This window comes from Chrysemys picta, chromosome 20, assembly GCF_011386835.1.
Source record: "Chrysemys picta bellii isolate R12L10 chromosome 20, ASM1138683v2, whole genome shotgun sequence".
In the NCBI taxonomy this organism is placed as follows: Eukaryota; Metazoa; Chordata; order Testudines; family Emydidae; genus Chrysemys; species Chrysemys picta.
This window is the reverse complement of record NC_088810.1, coordinates 23,458,685-23,484,567: the sequence shown is the minus strand read 5'-3', so window position 1 is coordinate 23,484,567 and position 25,883 is coordinate 23,458,685. Positions and strand designations below refer to the sequence as shown.

General features: G+C 44.0%; 2 long non-coding RNA genes across 2 annotated transcripts; both read right to left on the bottom strand.

Moving 5' to 3' along the window:
• Nucleotides 1–2,398: 2,398 nt before the first annotated feature.
• LOC135976774 (uncharacterized) lies at nucleotides 2,399–6,038 on the bottom strand. The gene is made up of 2 exons (XR_010594059.1): nucleotides 4,050–6,038; nucleotides 2,399–2,988 (listed from the first exon to the last, which is right to left on the bottom strand). It is a non-coding gene; the product is annotated as an uncharacterized LOC135976774 (long non-coding RNA).
• A 7,710-nt stretch (nucleotides 6,039–13,748) lies between these two features.
• On the bottom strand, nucleotides 13,749–15,437 carry LOC135976840 (uncharacterized). The gene is made up of 2 exons (XR_010594130.1): nucleotides 15,399–15,437; nucleotides 13,749–14,338 (listed from the first exon to the last, which is right to left on the bottom strand). It is a non-coding gene; the product is annotated as an uncharacterized LOC135976840 (long non-coding RNA).
• Between the last annotated feature and the right edge of the window lie 10,446 nt (nucleotides 15,438–25,883).

The window sequence follows — 25,883 nt, the reverse complement described above, 5'->3', positions numbered from 1 at the left end:
AAAATAGCTCAGAGAAGTGGTAGAATAGCCCTGAGTTGAAAGAGCGTTTATACAGCTTCTAAGATCTCCTGGAAGATCTGAGAGACCCTTTGTTCATGAGGTCTTTATTAGTTGCAAATTAATGTTGTTGCATACAAGACTCTTTCAATTGAGATAATTGTTTTCCTTAGTGTTTGTGATTTCTAGTCTGGTGTCAACCTCAGAAAGTAGTTGTGACAAATATTGCAATTGTATGCAATAACTCTGTGGGGCTGTATTGTACTAAATGTATATATCACTGTGGGTCAGAGATTGTATGTATGATTGTGTTGTATTCCAGCAGGAAGGATATCACTGCTTCCCTAGAAACTAAAACAGTGGAGGGGTGATTAAGGTAAATTACAAATGATTGTAAACACCACCGCAGAGATACCACCTCTCTCTAGATAGGCTCGCATACAGTGATTCATGCTGGATTTTCCAAAGACCAACATGTTAGTTTGTCTGATCCACAAACATACAGGACCTTCTGGCCAAGTAGGTCCCCAATCCTTGCCGAAGAGCAGGAAAGACTTTGGCCTACTAGGGCTGCATGAGGCTGATGGTGACCTCTGGTAAGCTTTTAGCATGCTGATAGGAACTTTGATTGTTTTTCATATGCTTTCTCTGTAATGCCCTCACCTTGAGAGTAGAGGTGCTTGCACCGAAAGAGCTGTGTGGTAACTTGTAACTGATGGCCGTCCACTGCTCATAGACCTCAGAGAGAAAGGAGAGCGCAGGGGCTACAGGTGCTTGCTTTTAGGCAGTCAGGCTTGCTGGGGATATCACAGGGTAAGGCAGGGAGCTCCCACAGCCTTAAAGTTTCCTGTCAGAAGGTCAAGAGAGAGGCAGATCTCCACCCAAGTCGCTGATGATGGGTAACTGGAAACTTTAAGGGGCCACAGTGGGGGAATACAGGCGTATTTACATGAAACTGTAAGAGTACGATATGCACATTACACCCTGCAGGTGTCTTTCACAGTAAAAGTTTTAAGGGCAAACTCCATTCCTGACTTCCCTGGAGTTACTGATATCCGTACTTGCATCTGTGCATCAGTATCACATACAGCAATCCAGTCAGGTCCTTTCGATCCAGTCTGGTCCTTCAAATCCAGGCTATGAGAGGCCAATCTGAGAGTAAACCCAAGAAAAAGCCAGGTGGGAAATAAGGAGACTAAATACTGAGATGTATTTGTGTTGTTGACAGATTGTGAAGTTCTATTTTGGCTCCAGATGACGAAGGAGTCAAATGCCTGTCATACCCAGTGGTACTTAGCATTTCAGTTCTTTTGGTTCTGGGTAGGACACAGTCCCAAAAAGGGGCATGAGAAGGTGGACTTCTTCTCATGAAGAGATGAGGAGATCTGGATATTCGGTGAGTGCACCAACAGGTCCACTCACGGCAGGGAGGTAGGTGAAGCAGCGTTCTCCCCTTTTACCAGTCAGCCTGGAGCCCACAAACAGAACAGACTGTGGCAAATAAGGAGACTCCCTGCTCTGGCCTAGTGACTATTTCATCCGGAAGAGGAAGCTGGATAGGGGAGGGGACACTAGGATCTGACCAGCCTGTAAGAGGCTGTGATCTCCCAGCTCTGGAAGTTTACCCTGAGCAGACACAAGAGACTTTGTGTGGACTTTAGTTAGTGGGATCTGAACATAGATGTGGAGATGAAGGGCATTTGGTTTGTTATTACATGGGCTCCCGTCCCAGGGCATCATTAAGGGAGACACTTCTTTGGACTAGTTTGTTTTGTCTTTTCATTGCCCTGATCTGTGCAAGTGCATGGCTTGACACGAGTAACGGGAGGGAAGGTGGCTCACCCAGAGTGCCACATCTGCCCAAAAGGGGGCACTTGGGTTGGCCCTTCCCTTTACATAGGACCAAGGCCCAGTGATGCTCAAGATTTCTGAAATTTCAACCTGAAAGGCTTTTCATTAAACACCCTTGGGAGGGAGGGAATAGGAGGGATGGTTTCAGTACTGGCATTGCCCATCTTGAGCATACCAAGCACCTGTTGTTAGACATGAACCGGGACTGGAAAGGTCTAGAAGCTCTGAATGAAAAGGAATACCCGACACCTAGTCGTTACAGAGCGGGGACCTAGAGGGCTAATACCTCGCTTATGATATAAAGACTTTTGCCAGACCTGATTCGCTTCACAATACAGGGCTCGAGTGGGACGTAAGTAATGCCCAGGAACTGGTTCCCTGCACAGCAGTGAGTTGTTGTTACCCAGAGAGCCAGATTCACAAAGGTATTTAGGTTCATGGCTCAGACTGATTTCAATGGGAGTTAGGCACCTAAGTAGCTCGTTTGACTCTGGGCCGTCGTGGCTAGTAAATAGGGAATGGAGCCGAAAGGAAAACAAAAAGCTTGCTATTATGAGGCAGAATCAGTTTAATGGGAAAACGATGAGAAGTACACAGGAGGAGATGGGAAGTAGCAGAGTAAAAAGAAAATATTTCCCGGGTTTCAAGAAAGTCGTTAACAAATCACCCGTTAGAAGGTGACGCATTTCACACCAGAAGTTGTGGTAGACAATAGAGGAAAAAGTCATAAAGTGTAACTTGGGCAATAAAGATACTGGGCAGATTTACGGAGGTGCTGAGGACTCACGGCTCCCATGGGAGTTGTGCGCCATCAGCATTTCCGAAAGCCATTACCCGTGAGGCCAGCTGTGATTCCGTAACTCGCTTTACGTTTCCTGGTTGTTCCTTGTTCCGGGTCTATTGCTCCTCGGCGAAACATGGCCAGAACTTTCCATAGCCGTACCCATGGCCCCATCGGTAAGGGTAGTGGCAATCATACTGATGGCCCCACCCATACCTGTATGGCCTCTGGTAACCCCAGGGCCTATAGCAGCCATAATGGCCTCTATAGCCGCGCCAGCCCTTGTAACAGTAGGGGTTATAATACAATTCCTCATTCATGAGTTCGTCGAAAGTCATCTTTCTGCGCTGGAGGTTAACCTGAAACACACAGCAGGGAAAAGAGTCAACACAATGCACTAGGGCCAGTGGAATAAAAAGGGTCAAAACTCAGTGACTCTTGTACTGCCGGCCAGGGAGAGACAGAGAGAGATGGAGCAGGGAAATGAAGACTTACACCCTCATGTCCTGGCTACCTATTGCCTCCCAGTTTCTCCTAGTAGCCCCTTGCTCCCCTCTCTCTTAGCCTCCCTCTTATCCAACCCTTCTGAACACTTCTCAGTCCCTTTCTCCTAAGAACACTGTCTGGAGTAAGTAAACATACAATACAGAGTATTTCTGTCATGCAAACATGGGATTTTTATTCCCTTTTACAAAATGTTGATACGGAGCATGGCAGGGACATATTTGTTAGGGATCGTTTCCTTGTGAGGATGTAACCTCAGCAGAGAGATCAGTTCTCTTCAAAATCAGCACGTGGCGCTTTGGCTTCTGAAGCTTGTGAGTCAGTAACACTTACTAATGAATGAATGGACAATATTCTTTTGTCCAAGGAAAACACTAAGAACCAGTTCCTCGGCTGGTAGAAATCAGCACTGTTCAACTGAGTTCAGTGGAGTTACACCAGTTGTGGATCTGCATCTGAATATGCTCCTAGTGCACAGAGGAGCACAGAAATTGCCCTACTGGATCAGAATAATCTGTCTGGAACAATGTTCAGTACCAGCTGCCACAGAATCATGCAGAAGCACACAGAAGAGATCTGTAGGGAATAAACTGGGGGAGTTTCTTCCTAATCACCACAAATTGAAAAGTTGGGTCTGAGATTTTTCAAATCTACCAAAGGGATTTGAACACTTCATTTTTAATGAAAATAAAGAGGACCTTGTGTCCCAAATTCCTATGTACCTTTGAAGAGTGCAGTCTTAACTTCGAAACCATGAATCCACCAATGCCAGCAACTTAATACATTTTTTTCAATGGGAAAACCGCTTAAGAGAGCCAATAATCACAGAGTTATGCATAAGTTTCAGTCAGAAATTAAATCATCACTAACACAACATTTTGATAGCTATAGAAAGATAGAGTCAAATCAGACTTACCAAGGTCACCAAGGAGGATAAGTCAAGAGAAGTGGTTAAAGAAGCCTGAGTCGCGAGCACTTTTATACAGTTTCTTAAACCGCCCAGAGAGTTTGAGACATCCTTTTGCTCGAGGTCTTAATTAGTTACAAAACATATTTCCTGGGCACATGACTCCTCCAATTGATATAATTGTTTTCTTCTTTGTTCAGGATTGTTGTGTTTCAGCCTCACATGGGCTATGACATGCACATACAAGCCCACAGGTTTCTTTCATTTTAAATTTTGACGGGACACATTCCTTCCTGGTATCCTTCTAGTGACCTCCTTTGGAGTTCCAATGTGAATGATTGTCAAGGAGATTCAGGGCCATATCTGTTGCACAATCTGCTGTCATGCAGAGGAATCCAGTTTGGTCCTGCTAAGCTATGCTGATATGTATTGTGGGCATTGTACAGCTCCTGTAATTGCTAGGAGGGAGGGGGAAATCTCAATGCTCAGAACATGTAACCCCAAGTTTTGAGATCTAACGCCCATTGAACTCAATGGGAGACAGGGTCTCAGTCAAAACCCTCCCAGAATAATATGACTCGAACAATCCCCCTGGGAGAAAGATAGTATAAGGTCTTTGACCTCTCTAAATCCCATTTCATCTTTCAAATTAGGTCTTAAGAGGGACCTAAGAGTTGAATAGGCCCTTGTGTTGGTCCTCTGTGCAGGGGTGAATTTCCCCATATATTGATTATTTTACAAATAATAAATATGGGGAGGGATAGCTCAGTGGTTTGAGCATTGGCCTGCTAAACCCAGGGTTGTGAGTTCAATCCTTGAGGGGGCCACTTGGGGATCTGGGGCAAAATCAGTACTTGGTCCTGCTAGTGAAGGCAGGGGGCTGGACTCGACGACCTTTCAAGGTCCCTTCCTGTTCTAGGAGATGGGACATCTCAATTAATTATAAAGGCTTTGAGATGAATCCTGGAACCTTTAAAACATCAGTAATATGATCTCCCTCCAACAGCAGCCAAGACAATTCTTGTCTTGCAGGAAAATGCAGCTGATAAAGCCTCAAACAAATCACAGGAAAGCTGGAGGTACGGCCTTCTTGGCCAAGGATGTGTTATAAGATTATATTAATTCAATGTCTGAGCAACGTTAGCTCATGCTACAAGACCCGGAGCTTGCAGAAGTCTTTATTACCATGATGAGAATGATTTTTAAATTATAACAACCTCTCTCCCAAAAGGCTCTTTCTTCTAACCAGGCAAGGTTGACGACCCATATGTTGATTCAAATGCCATGAACATCTTTGAATTCTATGGAGCTGTGCTTATTTATGATGGGGGATCTCCTGCTCGTAAACTTCAAAAGTAAATTTTATACTAAAATTAAATGCAATCTTTTTTTTAATGAAAATCAAATAGTCCGAAACTCTGCGCTACAAATAATGACCCGATTAGGAGAATGACACGAGTGACCTTGACCTCCATTTTTAAAGTGACTCTATTACTCATTAGAAGGGCGTTTTCCAGAAAGAAACTATTACTATCATAATTATCCAAGACTTTGGACATCAACATCCTTAATTTATGTTTGTGAAGTGCTTTGATATGTGGAGTCCTGGGGAAATAGAACATCCACTAGAATGTTATCACTCCTGTTTTATGTGCAAACAAAGAGAGATACATTGGGGTGAAGGTCACAGTGTGGCACAAGGGGCAAAGTTAGGCTTGGTCTACACTACCCCCCTAATTCGAACTAAGGTACGCAACTTCAGCTACGTGAATAACGTAGCTGAAGTCGAAGTACCTTAGTTCGAACTTACCTTGGTCCACACTCGGCAGGCAGGCTCCCCCGTCGACTCCGCGGTACTCCTCTCGCCGAGCTGGAGTACCGCAGTCGACGGCGAGCACTTCCGGGTTCGACTTATCGCGTCCAGACTAGACGCGATAAGTCGAACCCAGAAGTTCGATTTCCAGCCGTCGAACTAGCGGGTAAGTGTAGCCAAGGCCTTACAAATAACACACCATAGACTAGACAGCATTTGCTACCCACTTCATGGATGCTGAACTTTTTTAGAGCTAATGTAGGTGGAACAGGTAGAGGGTCCACGTTGCTGGAGGAGATGGGACAATGTTTTGAGAGAAATATGAGGTTGGAGTTAAGATTCTGCTTTATCGTCACAGTCAAATGGAGAGAATTCAGGAATGGGATTTTCCACAGGAATAAACTTAAGTGCCTTATCACAATGTTCTGGATATTAGAATTCTAAACTGAAGATTATGATACTGATCCTTATTATGATCATTATGATTATGATCCATCAGAGATCAGTTCTGGGTCCAGTTCTGTTCAATTTCTTCATCAATGATTTAGATAATGGCATAGAGAATACACTTGTAAAGTTTGTTGACGATACCAAGCTGGTAGAGGTTGCAAGTGCTTTGGAGGATGGATTAAAATTCAAAATGATCTGGACAAACTGGAGAAGTGGTCTGAAGTAAATAGGATGAAATTCAATAAGGACAAATGCAAATTACTCCACTTCAGAAAGAACAATCAGTTGAACACATAAAAAATGGGAAATGATTGCCTAGGAAGGAGTACTGCAGAAAAGGTTCTGCGGCGTCACAGTAAACCAAAGCTAAATAGCAGTCAACAGTCTAACGCTGTTGCAAAAAAAGCAAACATTCTGGGACGTATTAAGAGGAGTGTGGTGAGGAAAACAGGAGAAGTAATTCTTCTGCTCCACTCCATCCTGATTAGGCCTGAACTGGAGTATTGTGTCCATTTCTGCGTGCCACATTACAGGCAAGATTTGAACAAATTGGAGAAAGGAGAGCAACAAAAATGATTAAAGGCCTTGAAAACTTGTCCTATGAGGAAAGAGCAGGAGATCAACTGGAATGAATCAAAACAATTCCATAGAATTTAAAGATGTTCAGTGCTCTTAAATCAGAACAAGGTTCTTCAACCCTTGCCTGGTTAGGGGAAACAATGTATGTTGTGTGTTACACTTGGAAAATCATTCTCAGCAAGGTAGACAAGCATTCTGCAAGCTGAAGGTCTTGCGGCATGTCCTAAAGCTGATCAGGTTTTCAATTAATGTAATCTCATCCCATAGTCTTGGCCGAGAAGTTCGTATCTCCATCTTTCCTTTTGTTTCATCTGGGGTTTAATCAGATGTATTTTCTTGTAAAACCATTGTAGGCAGCCCACTGAGCTCCTGTCAGGATGATCCCCCAATCCCGTGGCATTGGTGACACAATGGAGGTGGATTATGAACTGAACTCCTAAGCAACATGCGGGGAAATTCACCCCTGACAATAGGGCCAGCACAAAGGCCTAATCGACTTTCAGGTCCCTATTAAGACCTATGTTGAAGGCTTAAGTGGAACGTAAGTGGTGCACAGGCGTTATAGTATAATTTTTCTAGAGGGGAATTTCAAGTCATAGAGCTTGAGACAACATTAACCCAGAGTAATAACTCAGATTGACTTTAATAGGCAGTAGATCCGAAAACTTGAGGGTGCAGGCATTGGACACTGTTCCTTCCCTCCTACGGATATTAGGAGGAACTGTGCAATGCCCCCAGCACACACCAGCATGGCTCACAAGGACCAGACTGGATTCTTTTATAGGACAGCAGATTGTGCAATAGATTCAGCTCTAACTAACCTATGCATTAATTCCTACGGTAAATCTGATGGCGGTCACTAGTATAATTTAGGGTTAGATTGTGCCCCATAAAACTTTTCAGATCAAAGAAACCTCTAGGGTGTTTTCTGCATGTCATGCCACGTGAGACTGAAAACACAAACAATTAGATCACCTGAAAGTCTAAAGTGCATAGCAAAGCATGTTTTGTAATTAATTAAAACCTTAAACTAAAGGGTGTCTCAGATTCTCCAGGCAGTCTGAGAAATTGTATAAAAGCGCTCGCGACTCAGGCTTCTTTAACCACTTCCCTTGATTTATCCTTCTCGGTGAGCTCGGTAAGTCCCATTTGTCTCAATCTCTTTGGAGCTATTGAAATGTTACCTTAGTGATGGTTTTAATTTAGAACGGAATCTTTCATATAACTTTGTGAATATTGTCTACGTAAAGGGGTTTCTCCATTAAAATAGTAGTTATTCTGTTGCAGGCATTGGTAGATTCATGGTTTAGAAGTAAAGGCTGAAATTTTCAGAAGTACCTACGCATTTGGGACACTAGTTCCTGTTTCTTTTCATTAAGAATTAGGTGTTCAAATCTCTTAGGTAGATTTGAAAAATCTCATACCCAACTTTTAACTAAGGGATGCTAGAAAGAAACTTCACCAGTTTATTCCATAAGAAACCGCATCTATGTACTTCTTTGAACGGTGACAGCTGCTACTCAACAATATTTCAGAGAGACTAACATATTAGATGGGCTTCACACGTGTTCCAGTGTAGCAATGTTAGATGCAGATCCTTAAGCAGTGTAAGTTAGCTTAGATGCTTAAGTTCAGTTGGACAGGGCTGATATCTACCTGATCAGGTTCCGGGTCTTCGTGTTTTGCTTTGACAAAAGAATATTGTCCATTCATTCATTAGTAAGTATTGCCGACTCACAAGCTTCAGGAGCCAAAGCGCCATGCTCTGATTCCGGATAGAACTGGTCTCTACGCTGAGGTTAAATCCTCACAAGCTAATCTTAACACATTTGTCCCTGCCAAGCGTTGCATAAACATTTAATATAAGGGAAGAAAAATCCCATGAGTGTCTGACAGAAATATTCTATAGTGTACGTTTATTTTTTCCAGTTAGTGTTTTTAAGAGAAAGGGACTCAGAAGGGTTCAGAGGGGTTGGCTAGGAGGGAGACTAAGAGAGAGGGGAGCAAGAGGACTAGGATGAGGAAATAGGAGGTACAATGTAGCTGGGAACTGAGGGGCTAGATGATCATTTCCCTGCTCTGTCTCTCTTTCTATGGTCGATGTTTCAAAAGCCCATGAGCTTTGTCCTTTCCATTCTGTTGGCTCCAGTGCATGATGTTGACTCTTTTCCCTGCTGTGTGTTTCAGGTTTACCTCCAACGCAGCAAGATGACTTACCACCACCAAAAGCTTTCTCACCACTGGGGCTGTGACCCCTGTTGGAATGGGGGCTGGGGCGGTTATGGGGGCCATTACGGCTGCTATCGGCCATGGGGTTACTACAGGCCATACAGTTATGGGTGGGGCCACAATTATGGTTCCTGCTACTCTTACCCTTACCGATGGGGGGGTGGTTACGGCTATGGAAGATGCTGGCCATGTTTTGCCGAGGAGCAATAGACCCGGAACAAGGAACAACCAGGAAAGGAAAAGCAGGATACGATTCACCGATGAGCTGACGGGCAATGGCTTTCAGAAATGGTGAGCAACCCCCACTGCCACGGGAGCGGTGATTGCTCAGTGCCTCTGGAAATCTGCCTCGTAGCTCTATTTCCCTTTGTGACTGTTTCCGCTAATGCCCCCTATTCTAACGGCTTCTTCCGTAACTATCTACCAGCCCAAAGTCCAATTCCAAGAAGGCCCCGTTAGGCCACCCTGACAGGGTCAGTGACGCAGGGACCTTAAAGTTGACACAAATAGCATTTACACTCACGTGCAGGCTCCTTACAGAGCAACAGAAAGGGATCTTCGTGTCAGTGGGAATTGGGCCCTGGGTGTACTGGTCTCTTCCTGAGTATGGGCCATTTGTCTCTGGGTTTAGCTTTGCTACGGAAGACGAATAAGAGAGAAACGGCCTAGTGCTCTGCTCACATTCTGCTTTGTCTCATTTGATCCTGACTGGGATCAAAATGCTGGAAACGGGATTTCACTGTCAAACTCCACAACTGCACTGAAGGAAGAAGAAGATCTGGTGTGAAATGCATCGCCATGGAGCCAGTGATTCGTTGTAAACCTTCTTGAAACCCTAGAAATATATTCTTTCTGCTCTGCATTCCTTGTGTCTCTTGCTATGTACTCCTCTTCTAATTCACATTAAAGCCATTCTGCATCATATTACCAGCCTTTTGGTTTTCCTTTCTGCTCCATTTCTTATTTACCAACCACTGTGGCCGAGGGTCACAGAACTCATTAGGTGCATAACCTGTATTGCAATTGGTGTGAGAGAGGCACATGAAAACTTTCTTGTATGTGGATGCAATGTGAATATCTCACTATCACAGTTTCAGTGTAAATGGAACTGTATCCTCCCCCCCCCACGAATCCTTCAGCTCCCAGTTGTCACCTTTCTTGGTTGGAGACCCTCCTCAGCTCCCTCCTCACCCGGGGATTGAAGGCTGCACAACCATATGCCAGGCTGCAAGGGGCTGGCAGCTCTGTGGAAGTGTTTCCATTCCTTAACTATGTATCTTAATCACCCCGTACGGTTTTAGTTCCTGCAGGAGCTGTGGTAACCCTCCTCTTTGTGTGTGTCAGACACAATGATACCCACATTGCTTTGTACAAAGGGATAGATAATCTTAATACAAAGTATTTCCTCAAAGATTCTGCAGGTGGCGTCATTATTGTCACACTAACACATGTAACTGAAAACAGACCAGCTTTCCCTCAAAAAAAAAAAAAAATTAAAAATAGATCTCAATTTGAAGCTGAATTCTCTGGGTCCCATCTGCTTTTGTTCTAAATCATGTAAGTTGAGCACGAGTGAGTGACAAGTGTCAGATCTTGTAAACTTTACTCCCACATTAGACTGGCATAAACGGTGGCTCTCTGGATTGATTCTAATCTCTACCTAACAGTGGAGTATCTGGCAGAGAAGAAATGGAAACCATGATGGAGAATGGGCAGTTATTATGAAAGAGGACCGGAGAGTCCAGAATTAAGGTCTGGAAGAATTTCTGTTTAAGAGCTGCCTTAATGGGGCATAGATGGGGCATAGACAGATTGACTAGCAGATTCATCCGGACTCGAGGTGGTATTAGTCATGCAAACTTGGCTTTGTTTGGTTACAGGTTTCTAGATAAAGCATCCACATTAAAGGAACCTGTCAGTAAACTTTCCCCACTATTAGTCCTTATTAATAACCTCTATGGACACACAGAAGATTCCTTCTTGAATCTTGAAGATCCCTGGAACAGTTACAGGGATAGTGACTTGTGGAGTTGATGAGTGTGATGCAAATAGATATCTCTGTACCCATTTTAAAGATGTGGAAGCACAGATGGGAGAAACAGTATGTCCAAGGTCCCACAATAAGTCCCATAAGTTATAAGAATCAGAGTGTCTGTACAAGATTCGCTCCTGAATGGAAACTATCGCTAACGTGGCACCTTAATAGTTATAAAGACAGTGATTCACATCAGACGTACTCAGTTCACCCAAGAAAATAGCTCAGAGAAGTGGTAGAATAGCCCTGAGTTGAAAGAGCGTTTATACAGCTTCTAAGATCTCCTGGAAGATCTGAGAGACCCTTTGTTCATGAGGTCTTTATTAGTTGCAAATTAATGTTGTTGCATACAAGACTCTTTCAATTGAGATAATTGTTTTCCTTAGTGTTTGTGATTTCTAGTCTGTTGTCAACCTCAGAAAGTAGTTGTGACAAATATTGCAATTGTATGCAATAACTCTGTGGGGCTGTATTGTACTAAATGTATATATCACTGTGGGTCAGAGATTGTATGTATGATTGTGTTGTATTCCAGCAGGAAGGGTATCACTGCTTCCCTAGAAACTAAAACAGTGGAGGGGTGATTAAGGTAAATTACAAATGATTGTAAACACCACCGCAGAGGTACCACCTCTCTCTAGACACGGTTGCATAGAGTAATTCATGCTGGATTTTCCAAAGACCAACATGTTAGTTTGTCTGATCCACAAACATACAGGACCTTCTGGCCAAGTAGGTCCCCAATCCTTGCCGAAGAGCAGGAAAGACTTTGGCCTACTAGGGCTGCATGAGGCTGATGGTGACCTCTGGTAAGCTCTTAGCATGCTGATAGGAACTTTGATTGTTTTTCATATGCTTTCTCTGTAATGTCCTCACCTTGAGAGTAGAGGTGCTTGCACCGAAAGAGCTGTGTGGTAACTTGTAACTGATGGCCATCCACTGCTCATAGACCTCAGAGAGAAAAGAGAGCGCAGGGGCTACAGGTGCTTGCTTTTAGGCAGTCAGGCTTGCTGGGGATATCACAGGGTAAGGCAGGAAGCTCCCACAGCCTTAAAGCATCCTGTCAGAAGGTCAAGAGAGAGGCAGATCTCCACCCAAGTCGCTGATGATGGGTAACTGGAAACTTTAAGGGGCCACAGTGGGGGAATACAGGTGTATTTACATGAAACTGTAAGAGTACGATATGCACATTACACCCTGCAGGTGTCTTTCACAGTAAAAGTTTTAAGGGCAAACTCCATTCCTGACTTCCCTGGAGTTACTGATATCTGTACTTGCATCTGTGCATCAGTATCACATACAGCAATCCAGTCAGTTCCTTTCGATCCAGTCTGGTCCTTCAAATCCAGGCTATGAGAGGCCAATCTGAGAGTAAACCCAAGAAAAAGCCAGGTTGGAAATAAGGAGACTAAATACTGAGGTGTATTTTTCCTGTTGACAGATTGTGAAGTTCTATTTTGGCTCCAGATGACGAAGGAGTCAAATGCCTGTCTTACCCAGTGGTACTTAGCATTTCAGTTCTGGGTAGGATGCAGTTCTAAAAAGGGGCGTGAGAAGGTGGACTTCTTCTCATGAAGAGATGAGGAGATCTGGATATTCGGTGAGTGCACCAACAGGTCCACTCACGGCAGGGAGGTAGGTGAAGCAGCGTTCTCCCCTTTTACCAGTCAGCCTGGAGCCCACAAACAAAACAGACTGTGGCAAATAAGGAGACTCCCTGCTCTGCCCTAGTGACAATTTCATCCGGAAGAGGAAGCTGGATAGGGGAGGGGACACTAGGATCTGACCAGCCTGTAAGAGGCTGTGATCTCCCAGCTCTGGAAGTTTACCCTGAGCAGACACAAGAGACTTTGTTTGGACTCTAGTTAGTGGGATCTGAACATGGATGTGGAGATGAAGGGCATTTGGTTTGTTATTACATGGGCTCCCGTCCCAGGGCTTCATTAAGGGAGACACTTCTTTGGACTAGTTTGTTCTGTCTTTTCATTGCCCTGATCTGTGCAAGTGCATGGCTTGACATGAGTAGGGGGAGAGAAAGTGGCTCACGCAGAGTGCCACATCTGCCCAAAAGGGGGCACTTGGGTTGGCCCTTCCCTTTACATAGGACCAAGGCCCAGTGATGCTCAAGATTTCTGAAATTTCAACCTGAAAGGCATTTCATTAAACACCCTTGGGAGGGAGGGAATAGGAGGGATGGTTTCAGTACTGGAATTGCCCATCTTGAGCATACCAAGCACCTGTTTTTAGACATGAACCGGGACTGGAAAGGTCTAGAAGCTCTGAATCAAAAGGAATACCCGACACCTAGTCGGTACAGGGCGGGGACCTAGAGGGCTAATACCTCGCTTATGATATACAGACTTTTGCCAGACCTGATTCGCTTCACAAAACAGGGCTCGAGTGGGACATAAATAATGCCCAGGAACTGGTTCTCTGCACAGCAGTGAGTTGTTACCCACAGAGCCAGATTCACAAAGGTATTTAGGTTCATGGCTCAGACTGATTTCAATGGGAGTTAGGCACCTAAGTAGCTCGTTTGACTCTGGGCCGTCGTGGCTAGTAAATAGGGAATGGAGCCGAAAGGAAAACAAAAAGCTCGCTATTATGAGACAGAATCAGTTTAATGGGAAAACGATGAGAAGTACACAGGAGGAGATGGGAAGTAGCAGAGTAAAAAGAAAATATTTCCCGGGTTTCAAGAAAGTCGTTAACAAATCACCCGTTAGAAGGTGACGCATTTCACACCAGAAGTTGTGGTAGACAACAGAGGCAAAAGTCATAAAGTGTAACTTGGGCAATAAAGATACTGGGCAGATTTACGGAGGTGCTGAGGACTCACGGCTCCCATGGGAGTTGTGCGCCATCAGCATTTCCGAAAGCCATTGCCCGTGAGGCCAGCTGTGATTCCGTATCTCGCTTTCCGTTTCCTGGTTGTTCCTTGTTCCGGGTCTATTGCTCCTCGGCGAAACATGGCCAGAACTTTCCATAGCCGTACCCATGGCCCCATCGGTAAGGGTAGTGGCAATCATACTGATGGCCCCACCCATACCTGTATGGCCTCTGGTAACCCCAGGGCCTATAGCAGCCATAATGGCCTCTATAGCCGCGCCAGCCCTTGTAACAGTAGGGGTTATAATACAATTCCTCATTCATGAGTTCGTCGAAAGTCATCTTTCTGCGCTGGAGGTTAACCTGAAACACACAGCAGGGAAAAGAGTCAACACAATGCACTAGGGCCAGTGGAATAAAAAGGGTCAAAACTCAGTGACTCTTGTACTGCCGGCCAGGGAGAGACAGAGAGAGATGGAGCAGGGAAATGAAGACTTACACCCTCATGTCCTGGCTACCTATTGCCTCCCAGTTTCTCCTAGTAGCCCCTTGCTCCCCTCTCTCTTAGCCTCCCTCTTATCCAACCCTTCTGAACACTTCTCAGTCCCTTTCTCCTAAGAACACTGTCTGGAGTAAGTAAACATACAATACAGAGTATTTCTGTCATGCACACATGGGATTTTTATTCCCTTTTACAAAATGTTGATACGGAGCATGGCAGGGACATATTTGTTAGGGATCGTTTCCTTGTGAGGATTTAACCTCAGCAGAGAGATCAGTTCTCTTCAAAATCAGCACGTGGCGCTTTGGCTTCTGAAGCTTGTGAGTCAGTAACACTTACTAATGAATGAATGGACAATATTCTTTTGTCCAAGGAAAACACTAAGAACCAGTTCCTCGGCTGGTAGAAATCAGCACTGTTCAACTGAGTTCAGTGGAGTTACACCAGTTGTGGATCTGCATCTGAATATGCTCCTAGTGCACAGAGGAGCACAGAAATTGCCCTACTGGATCAGAATAATCTGTCTGGAACAATGTTCAGTACCAGCTGCCACAGAATCATGCAGAAGCACACAGAAGAGATCTGTGGGGAATAAACTGGGGGAGTTTCTTCCTAACACCACAAATTGAAAAGTTGGGTCTGAGATTTTTCAAATCTACCAAAGGGATTTGAACACTTCATTTTTAATGAAAATAAAGAGGACCTTGTGTCCCAAGTTCCTATGTACCTCTGAAGAGTGCAGTCTTAACTTCGAAACCATGAATCCACCAATGCCTGCAACTTAATACATTTTTTTCAATGGGAAAACCGCTTAAGAGAGCCAATAATCACAGAGTTATGCATAAGTTTCAGTCAGAAATTAAATCATCACTAACACAACATTTTGATAGCTATAGAAAGATAGAGTCAAATCAGACTTACCAAGGTCACCAAGGAGGATTAGTCAAGAGAAGTGGTTAAAGAAGCCAGAGTCGCGAGCACTTTTATACAGTTTCTTAAACCGCCCAGAGAGTTTGAGACATCCTTTTGCTCGAGGTCTTAATTAGTTACAAAACATATTTCCTGGGCACATGACTCCTCCAATTAATATAATTGTTTTCTTCTTTGTTCAGGATTGTTGTGTTTCAGCCTCACATGGGCTATGACATGCACATACAAGCCCACAGGTTTCTTTCATTTTAAATTTTGATGGGACACATTCCTTCCTGGTATCCTTCTAGTGACCTCCTTTGGAGTTCCAATGTGAATGATTGTCAAGGAGATTCAGGGCCATATCTGTTGCACAATCTGCTGTCATGCAGAGGAATCCAGTTTGGTCCTGCTAAGCTATGCTGATATGTATTGTGGGCATTGTACAGCTCCTGTAATTGCTAGGAGGGAGGGGGAAATCTCAATGCTCAGAACATGTAACCCCAAGTTTTGAGATCTAACGCCCATTGAACTCAATGGGAGACAGGGTCTCAGTCAAAACCCTCCCAGAATAATATGACTCGAACAATCCCCCTGGGAGAAAGACAGTATAAGGTCTTTGACCTCTCTAAATCCCATTTCATCTTTCAAATTAGGTCTTAAGAGGGACCTAAGAGTTGAATAGGCCTTTGTGTTGGTCCTCTGTGCAGGGGTGAATTTCCCCATATATTGATTATTTTACAAATAATAAATATGGGGAGGGATAGCTCAGTGGTTTGAGCATTGGCCTGCTAAACCCAGGGTTGTGAGTTCAATCCTTGAGGGGGCCACTTGGGGATCTGGGGCAAAATCAGTACTTGGTCCTGCTAGTGAAGGCAGTGGGCTGGACTCGACGACCTTTCAAGGTCCCTTCCTGTTCTAGGAGATGGGACATCTCAATTAATTATAAAGGCTTTGAGATGAATCCTGGAACATTTAAAACATCAGTAATATGATCTCCCTCCAACAGCAGCCAAGACAATTCTTGTCTTGCAGGAAAATGCAGCTGATAAAGCCTCAAACAAATCACAGGAAAGCTGGAGGTACGGACTTCTTGGCCAAGGATGTGTTATAAGATTATATTAATTCAATGTCTGAGCAACGTTAGCTCATGCTACAAGACCCGGAGCTTGCAGAAGTCTTTATTACCATGATGAGAATGATTTTTAAATTATAACAACCTCTCTCCCAAAAGGCTCTTTCTTCTAACCAGGCAAGGTTGAGGACCCATATGTTGATTCAAATGCCATGAACATCTTTGAATTCTATGGAGCTGTGCTTATTTATGATGGGGGATCTCCTGCTCGTAAACTTCAAAAGTAAATTTTATACTAAAATTAAATGCAATCTTTTTTTTAATGAAAATCAAATAGTCCGAAACTCTGCGCTACAAATAATGACCCGATTAGGAGAATGACACGAGTGACCTTGACCTCCATTTTTAAAGTGACTCTATTACTTATTAGAAGGGCGTCTTCCAGAAAGAAACTATTACTATCATAATTATCCAAGACTTTGGACATCAACATCCTTAATTTATGTTTGTGAAGTGCTCTGATATGTGGAGTCCTGGGGAAATAGAACATCCACTAGACTGTTATCACTCCTGTTTTATGTGCAAACAAAGAGAGATACATTGGGGTGAAGGTCACAGAGTGGCACAAGGGGCAAAGTTAGGCTTGGTCTACACTACCCCCCTAATTCGAACTAAGGTACGCAACTTCAGCTACGTGAATAACGTAGCTGAAGTCGAAGTACCTTAGTTCGAACTTACCTTGGTCCACACTCGGCAGGCAGGCTCCCCCGTCGACTCCGCGGTACTCCTCTCGCCGAGCTGGAGTACCGCAGTCGACGGCGAGCACTTCCGGGTTCGACTTATCGCGTCCAGACTAGACGCGATAAGTCGAACCCAGAAGTTCGATTTCCAGCCGTCGAACTAGCGGGTAAGTGTAGCCAAGGCCTTACAAATAACACGCCATAGACTAGACAGCATTTGCTACCCACTTCATGGATGCTGAACTTTTTTAGAGCTAATGTAGGTGGAACAGGTACACGGTCCACGTTGCTGGAGGAGATGGGACAATGTTTTGAGAGAAATATGAGGTTGGAGTTAAGATTCTGCTTTATCGTCACAGTCAAATGGAGAAAATTCAGGAATGGGATTTTCCACAGGAATAAACTTAAGTGCCTTATCACAATGTTCTGGATATTAGAATTCTAAACTGAAGATTATGATACTGATCCTTATTATGATCATTATGATTATGATCCATCAGAGATCAGTTCTGGGTCCAGTTCTGTTCAATTTCTTCATCAATGATTTAGATAATGGCATAGAGAGTACACTTATAAAGTTTGTAGACGATACCAAGCTGGTAGAGGTTGAAAGTGCTTTGGAGGATGGATTAAAATTCAAAATGATCTGGACAAACAGTAGAAGTGGTCTGAAGTAAATAGGATGAAATTCAATAAGGACAAATGCAAATTACTCCACTTCAGAAAGAACAATCAGTTGAACACATAAAAAATGGGAAATGACTGCCTAGGAAGGAGTACTGCAGAAAAGGTTCTGCGGCGTCACAGTAAACCACAAACTAAATACGAGCCAACAGTCTAACACTGTTGCAAAAAAAGCAAACATTCTGGGACGTATTAAGAGGAGTGTGGTGAGGAAAACAGGAGAAGTAATTCTTCTGCTCCACTCCATGCTGATTAGGCCTGAACTGGAGTATTGTGTCCATTTCTGCGTGCCACATTACAGGCAAGATTTGAACAAATTGGAGAAAGGAGAGCAACAAAAATGATTAAAGGCCTTGAAAACTTGTCCTATGAGGAAAGAGCAGGAGATCAACTGGAATGAATCAAAACAATTCCATAGAATTTAAAGATGTTCAGTGCTTTTAAATCAGAACAAGGTTCTTCAACCCTTGCCTGGTTAGAGGAAACAATGTATGGTGTGTGTTACACTCGGAAAATCATTCTCAGCAAGGTAGACAAGCATTCTGCAAGCTGAAGGTCTTGCGGCATGTCCTAAAGCTGATCAGGTTTTCAATTAATGTAATCTCATCCCATAGTCTTGGCCAAGAAGTTCGTATCTCCATCTTTCCTTTTGTTTTATCTGGGGTTTAATCAGATGTATTTTCTTGTAAAACCATTGTAGGCAGCCCACTGAGCTCCTGTCGGGATGATCCCCCAATCCCGTGGCATTGGTGACACAATGGAGGTGGATTAAGAACTGAACTCCTAAGCAACATGCCGGGAAATTCACCCCTGACAATAGGGCCAGCACAAAGGCCTAATCGACTTTCAGGTCCCTATTAAGACCTATGTTGAAGGCTTAAGTGGAACGTAAGTGGTGCACAGGCGTTATAGTATAATTTTTCTAGAGGGGAATTTCAAGTCATAGAGCTTGAGACAACATTAACCCAGAGTAATAACTCAGATTGACTTTAATAGGCAGTAGATCCGAAAACTTGAGGGTGCAGGCATTGGGCAGTGTTCCTTCCCTCCTACGGATATTAGGAGGAACTGTGCCATGCCCCCAGCACACACCAGCATGGCTCACAAGGACCAGACTGGATTCTTTTACAGGACAGCAGATTGTGCAATAGATCCAGCTCTGACTAACCTATGCATTAATTCCTACGGTAAATCTGATGGAGGTCACTAGTATAATTTAGGGATAGATTGTGCCCCATAAAACTTTTCAGATGAAAGAAACCTCTAGGGTGTTTTGTGCATGTCATGCCACATGAGACTGAAAACACAAACAATTAGATCACCTGAAAGTCTAAAGTGCATAGCAAAGCATGTTTTGTAATTAATTAAAACCTTAAACTAAAGGGTGTCTCAGATTCTCCAGGCAGTCTGAGAAATTGTATAAAAGCGCTCGCGACTCAGGCTTCTTTAACCACTTCCCTTGATTTATCCTTCTCGGTGAGCTCGGTAAGTCCCATTTGTCTCAATCTCTTTGGAGCTATTGAAATGTTACCTTAGTGATGGTTTTGATTTAGAACGGAATCTTGCATATAACTTTGTGAATATTGTCTACGTAAAGGGGTTTCTCCATTAAAATAGTAGTTATTCTGTTGCAGGCATTGGTAGATTCATGGTTTAGAAGTAAAGGCTGAAATTTTCAGAAGTACCTACGCATTTGGGACACTAGTTCCTGTTTCTTTTCATTAAGAATTAGGTGTTCAAATCTCTTAGGTAGATTTGAAAAATCTCATACCCAACTTTTAACTAAGGGATGCTAGAAAGAAACTTCACCAGTTTATTCCATAAGAAACCGCATCTATGTACTTCTTTGAACGGTGACAGCTGCTACTCAACAATATTTCAGAGAGACTAACATATTAGATGGGCTTCACACGTGTTCCAGTGTAGCAATGTTAGACGCAGATGCTTAAGCAGTGTAAGTTAGCTTAGATGCTTAAGTTCAGTTGGACAGGGCTGATATCTACCTGCTCAGGTTCCGGGTCTTCGTGTTTTGCTTTGACAAAAGAATATTGTCCATTCATTCATTAGTAAGTATTGCCGACTCACAGGCTTCAGGAGCCAAAGCGCCACACTCTGATTCTGGAGAGAACTGGTCTCTACGCTGAGGTTAAATCCTCACAAGCTAATCTTAACACATTTGTCCCTGCCAAGCGTTGCATAAACGTTTAATATAAGGGAAGAAAAATCCCATGAGTGTCTGACAGAAATATTCTATAGTGTACGTTTATTTGTTCCAGTCAGTGTTTTTAAGAGAAAGGGACTCAGAAGGGTTCAGAGGGGTTGGCTAGGAGGGAGGCTAAGAGAGAGGGGAGCAAGAGGACTAGGATGAGGAAATAGGAGGTACAATGTAGCTGGGAACTGAGGGGTTAGATGATCCTTTCCCTGCTCTGTCTCTCTCTCTATGGTCCATGTTACAAAAGCCCATGAGCTTTGTCCTTTCCATTCTGTTGGCTCCAGTGCATGATGTTGACTCTTTTCCCTGCTGTGTGTTTCAGGTTTACCTCCAACGCAGCAAGATGACTTACCACCACCAAAAGCTTTCTCACCACTGGGGCTGTGACCCCTGTTGGAATGGGGGCTGGGGCGGTTATGGGGGCCATTACGGCTGCTATCGGCCATGGGGTTACTACAGGCCATACAGTTATGGGTGGGGCCACAATTACGGTTCCTGCTACTCCTACCCTTACCGATGGGGGGGTGGTTACGGCTATGGAAGATGCTGGCCATGTTTTGCCGAGGAGCAATAGACCCGGAACAAGGAACAACCAGGAAAGGAAAAGCAGGATACGATTCACCGATGAGCTGACGGGCAATGGCTTTCAGAAATGCTGAGCAACCCCCACTGCCACGGGAGCGGTGATTGCTCAGTGCCTCTGGAAATCTGCCTCGTAGCTCTATTTCCCTTTGTGACTGTTTCCGCTAACGCCCCCTATTCTAATGACTTCTTCTGTAACTATCTACCAGCCCAAAGCCCAGTTCCAAGAAGGCCCCTTTAGGCCACCCTGACAGGGTCAGTGACGCAGGAACCTTAAAGTTGACACAAATAGCATTTACACTCACGTGCAGGCTCCTTACAGAGCAACAGAAAGGGATCTTCGTGTCAGTGGGAATTGGGCCCTGGGTGCACTGGTCTCTTCCTGAGTATGGGCCATTTGTCTCTGGGTTTAGCTTTGCTACGGAAGATGAATAAGAGAGAAACGGCCTAGTGCTCTGCTCACGTTCTGCTTTGTCTCATTTGATCCTGACTGGGATCAAAATGCTGGAAACGGGATTTCACTGTCAAACTCCACAACTGCACTGAAGGAAGAAGAAGATCTGGTGTGAAATGCATCGCCGTGGAGCCAGTGATTCATTGTAAACCTTCTTGAAACCCTAGAAATATATTCTTTCTGCTCTGCATTCCTTGTGTCTCTTGCTATGTACTCCTCTTCTAATTCACATTAAAGCCATTCTGCATCATATTACCAGCCTTTTGGTTTTCCTTTCTGCTCCATTTCTTATTTACCAACCACTGTGGCCGAGGGTCACAGAACTCATTAGGTGCATAACCTGTATTGCAATTGGTGTGAGAGAGGCACTTGAATACTTTCTTGTATGTGGATGCAATGTGAATATCTCACTATCACAGTTTCAGTGTAAATGGAACTGTATCTGCTCCACCCCGCACGAATCCTTCAGCTCCCAGTTGTCATCTTTCTTGTTTGGAGACCCTCATCAGCTCCCTCCTCACCCGGGGATTGAAGGCTGCACAACCATATGCCAGGCTGCCAGGGGCTGGCATCTCTCTGGAAGTGTTTCCATTCCTTAAATATGTATCTTAATCACCCCGTACGGTTTTAGTTCCAGCAGGAGCTGTGGTAACCCTCCCCTTTACGTGTGTCAGACACAATCATACCCACATTGCCTTGCACACAGCGATAGATAATCTTAATACAAAAAGCAACAGAGGGTCCTTTGGCACCTTTGAGACTAACAGAAGTATTGGAGTATAAGCTTTCGTGGGCAAGAACCTCACTTCTTCAGATGCAATATCAGATGCCACAGCACCCTCTGTTGCTTTTTACAGATTCAGACTAACAGGGCTACCCCTCTGATACCTTCTTAATACAAAGTATTTCCCCAAAGATTCTGCAGGTGGTTTCATTATTGTCACACTAACACATGTAACTGAGAACAGACTAGGTTTTCCTCAAAAAAAAAAATCAATAAAAATAGATCTCAATTTGAGGCTGAATTCTCTGGGTCCCATCTGCTTTTCTTCTAAATCATGTAAGTTGAGCGCAAGTGAGTGTCAAGTGTCAGATCTTGTAAAATTTACTCCCACATTAGACTGGCATAAACGGTGGCTCTCTGGATTGATTCTAATCTCTACCTAACAGTGGAGTATCTGGCAGAGAAGAAATGGAAACCATGATGGAGAATGGGCAGTTATTATGAAAGAGGACCGGAGAGTCCAGAATTAAGGTCTGGAAGAATTTCTGTTTAAGAGCTGCCTGTGCATAGATGGGGTATAGACAGATTGACTAGCAGATTCATCCGGACTCGAGGTAGTATTAGTCATGCAAACTTGGCTTTGTTTGGTTACAGGTTTCTAGATAAAGCATCCACATTAAAGGAACCTGTCAGTAAACTTTTCCCACTATTAGTCCTTATTAATAATCTCTATGGACACACAGAAGATTCCTTCTTGAATCTTGAAGATCCCTGGAACAGTTACAGGGATAGTGACTTGTGGAGTTGATGAGTGTGATGCAAATAGATATCTCTGTACCCATTTTACAGATGTGGAAGCACATACGGGAGAAACAGCATGTCCAAGGTCCCACAATAAGTCCCATAAGTTATAAGAATCATAGTGTCTGTACAAGATTCGCTCCTGAATGGAAACTATCGCTAACGTGGCACCTTAATAGTTATAAAGACAGTGATTCACATCAGACGTACTCAGTTCACCCAAGAAAATAGCTCAGAGAAGTGGTAGAATAGCCCTGAGTTGCAAGACCATTTATACAGCTTCTAAGATCTCCTGGAAGATCTGAGAGACCCTTTGTTCATGAGGTCTTTATTAGTTGCAAATTAATGTTGTTGCATACAAGACTCTTTCAATTGAGATAATTGTTTTCCTTAGTGTTTGTGATTTCTAGTCTGGTGTCAACCTCAGAAAGTAGTTGTGACAAATGTTGCAATTGTATGCAATAACTCTGTGGGGCTGTATTGTACTAAATGTATATATCACTGTGGGTCAGAGATTGTATGTATGATTGTGTTGTATTCCAGCAGGAAGGGTATCACTGCTTCCCTAGAAACTAAAACAGTGGAGGGGTGATTAAGGTAAATTACAAATGATTGTAAACACCACCGCAGAGGTACCACCTCTCTCTAGACACGCTCGCATAGAGTGATTCATGCTGGATTTTCCAAAGACCAACATGTTAGTGTGTCTGATCCACAAACATACAGGACCTTCTGGCCAAGTAAGTCCCCAATCCTTGCCGAAGAGCAGGAAAGACTTTGGCCTACTAGGGCTGCATGAGGCTGATGGTGACCTCTGGTAAGCTTTTAGCATGCTGATAGGAACTTTGATTGTTTTTCATATGGTTTCTCTGTAATGCCCTCACCTTGAGAGTAGAGGTGCTTGCACCGAAAGAGCTGTGTGGTAACTTGTAACTGATGGCCGTCCACTGCTCATAGACCTCAGAGAGAAAAGAGAGCGCAGGGGCTACAGGTGCTTGCTTTTAGGCAGTCAGGCTTGCTGGGGATATCACAGGGTAAGGCAGGGAGCTCCCACAGCCTTAAAGCATCCTGTCAGAAGGCCGAGAGAGAGGCAGATCTCCACCCAACGCACTGATGATGGGTAACTGGAAACTTTAAGGGGCCACAGTGGGGGAATACAGGTGTATTTACACGAAACTGTAAGAGTACGATATACACATTACACCCTGCAGGTGTCTTTCACAATAAAAGTTTTAAGCCAAACTCCATTCCTGACTTCCCTGGAGTTACTGATATCCAGAGTTGTATCTGTGCATCAGTATCACATACAGCAATCCAGTCAGGTCCTTTAGATCCAGTCTGGTCCTTCAAATCCAGGCTATGAGAGACCAATCTGAGAGTAAACCCAAGAAAAAGTCGGGTGGGAAATAAGGAGACTAAATACTGAGGTGTATTTGTGTTGTTGACAGATTGTGAAGTTCTGTTTTGGCTCCAGATGACGAAGGAGTCAAATGCCTGTCTTACCCAGTGGTACTTGGCATTTCATTTCTTTTGGTTCTGGGTAGGACACAGTCCCAAAAAGGGGCGTGAGAAAGTGGACTTCTTCTCATGAAGAGATGAGGAGATCTGGATATTCGGTGAGTGCACCAACAGGTCCACTCACGGCAGGGAGGTAGGTGAAGCAGCGTTCTCCCCTTTTACCAGTCAGCCTGGAGCCCACAAACAAAACAGACTGTGGCAAATAAGGAGACTCCCTGCTCTGCCCTAGTGACAATTTCATCCGGAAGAGGAAGCTGGATAGGGGAGGGGACACTAGGAGCTGACCAGCCTGTAAGAGGCTGTGATCTCCCAGCTCTGGAAGTTTACCCTGAGCAGACACAAGAGACTTTGTTTGGACTCTAGTTAGTGGGATCTGAACATGGATCTGGAGATAAGAGCATTTAGTTTGTTATTACATGTCCCAGGGCTTCATTAAGGGAGACACTTCTTTGGACTAGTTTGTTTTGTCTTTTCATTTCCCTGATCTGTGCATGGTTTGACACGAGTAACGGGAGGGAAGGTGGCTCACCCAGAGTGCCACATCTGCCCAAAATGGGGCACTTAGGTTGGCCTTTCCCTTTACACAGGACCAAGGCCCAGTGATGCTCAAAATTTCTGAAATTTCAACGTAAAAGGCATTTCATTAAACACCCTTGGGAGGAAGGGAATAGGAGGGATGGTTTCAATACTGGCATTGTCCACCTTGAGCATACCAAGCACCTGTTGTTAGACATGAACCGGGACTGGAAAGGTCTAGAAGCTCTGAATCAAAAGGAATACCCGACACCTAGTCGGTATAGAGCGGGGACCTAGAGGGCTAATACCTCGCTTATGATATACAGACTTTTGCCAGACCTGATTTGCTGCACAATACAGGGCTCGAGTGGGACGTAAATAATGCCCAGGAACTGGTTCCCTGCACAGCAGTGAGTTGTTACCCACAGAGCCAGATTCACGAAGGTATTTAGGTTCATGGCTCAGACTGATTTCAATGGGAGTTAGGCACCTAAGTAGCTTGTTTGACTCTGGGCCCTTGTGGCTATTAAATAGGGAATGGAGCCGAAAGGAAAACAAAAAGCTTTCTATTATGAGACAGAATCAGTTTAATGTGAAAATGATGAGAAGTACACAGGAGGAGATGGGAAGTAGCAGAGTAAAAAGAAAATATTTCCTGGGTTTCAAGAAAGTCGTTAACAAATCACCCGTTAGAAGGTGACGCATTTCACACCAGAAGTTGTGGTAGACAATAGAGGAAAAAGTCATAAAGTGTAACTTGGGCAATAAAGATACTGGGCAGATTTACGGAGGTGCTGAGGACTCACGGCTCCCATGGGAGTTGTGCGCCATCAGCATTTCCGAAAGCCATTGCCCGTGAGGCCAGCTGTGATTCCGTATCTCGCTTTATGTTTCCTGGTTGTTCCTTGTTCCGGGTCTATTGCTCCTCGGCGAAACATGGCCAGAACTTTCCATAGCCGTACCCATGGCCCCATCGGTAAGGGTAGTGGCAATCATAATCAGAACCTGTAACCCCAAGTTTTGAGATCTAACGCCCATTGAAATCAATATGAGACATTATTCTGAGTGGGTTTTGACTCAGACCCTATGACTTGAAAAATCCCCTGGGAGAAAGAAGGTATAAGGTCTTTGACCTCTCTAAATCCCATTTCATCTTTCAAATTAGGTCTTAAGAGGGACCTAAGAGTTGAA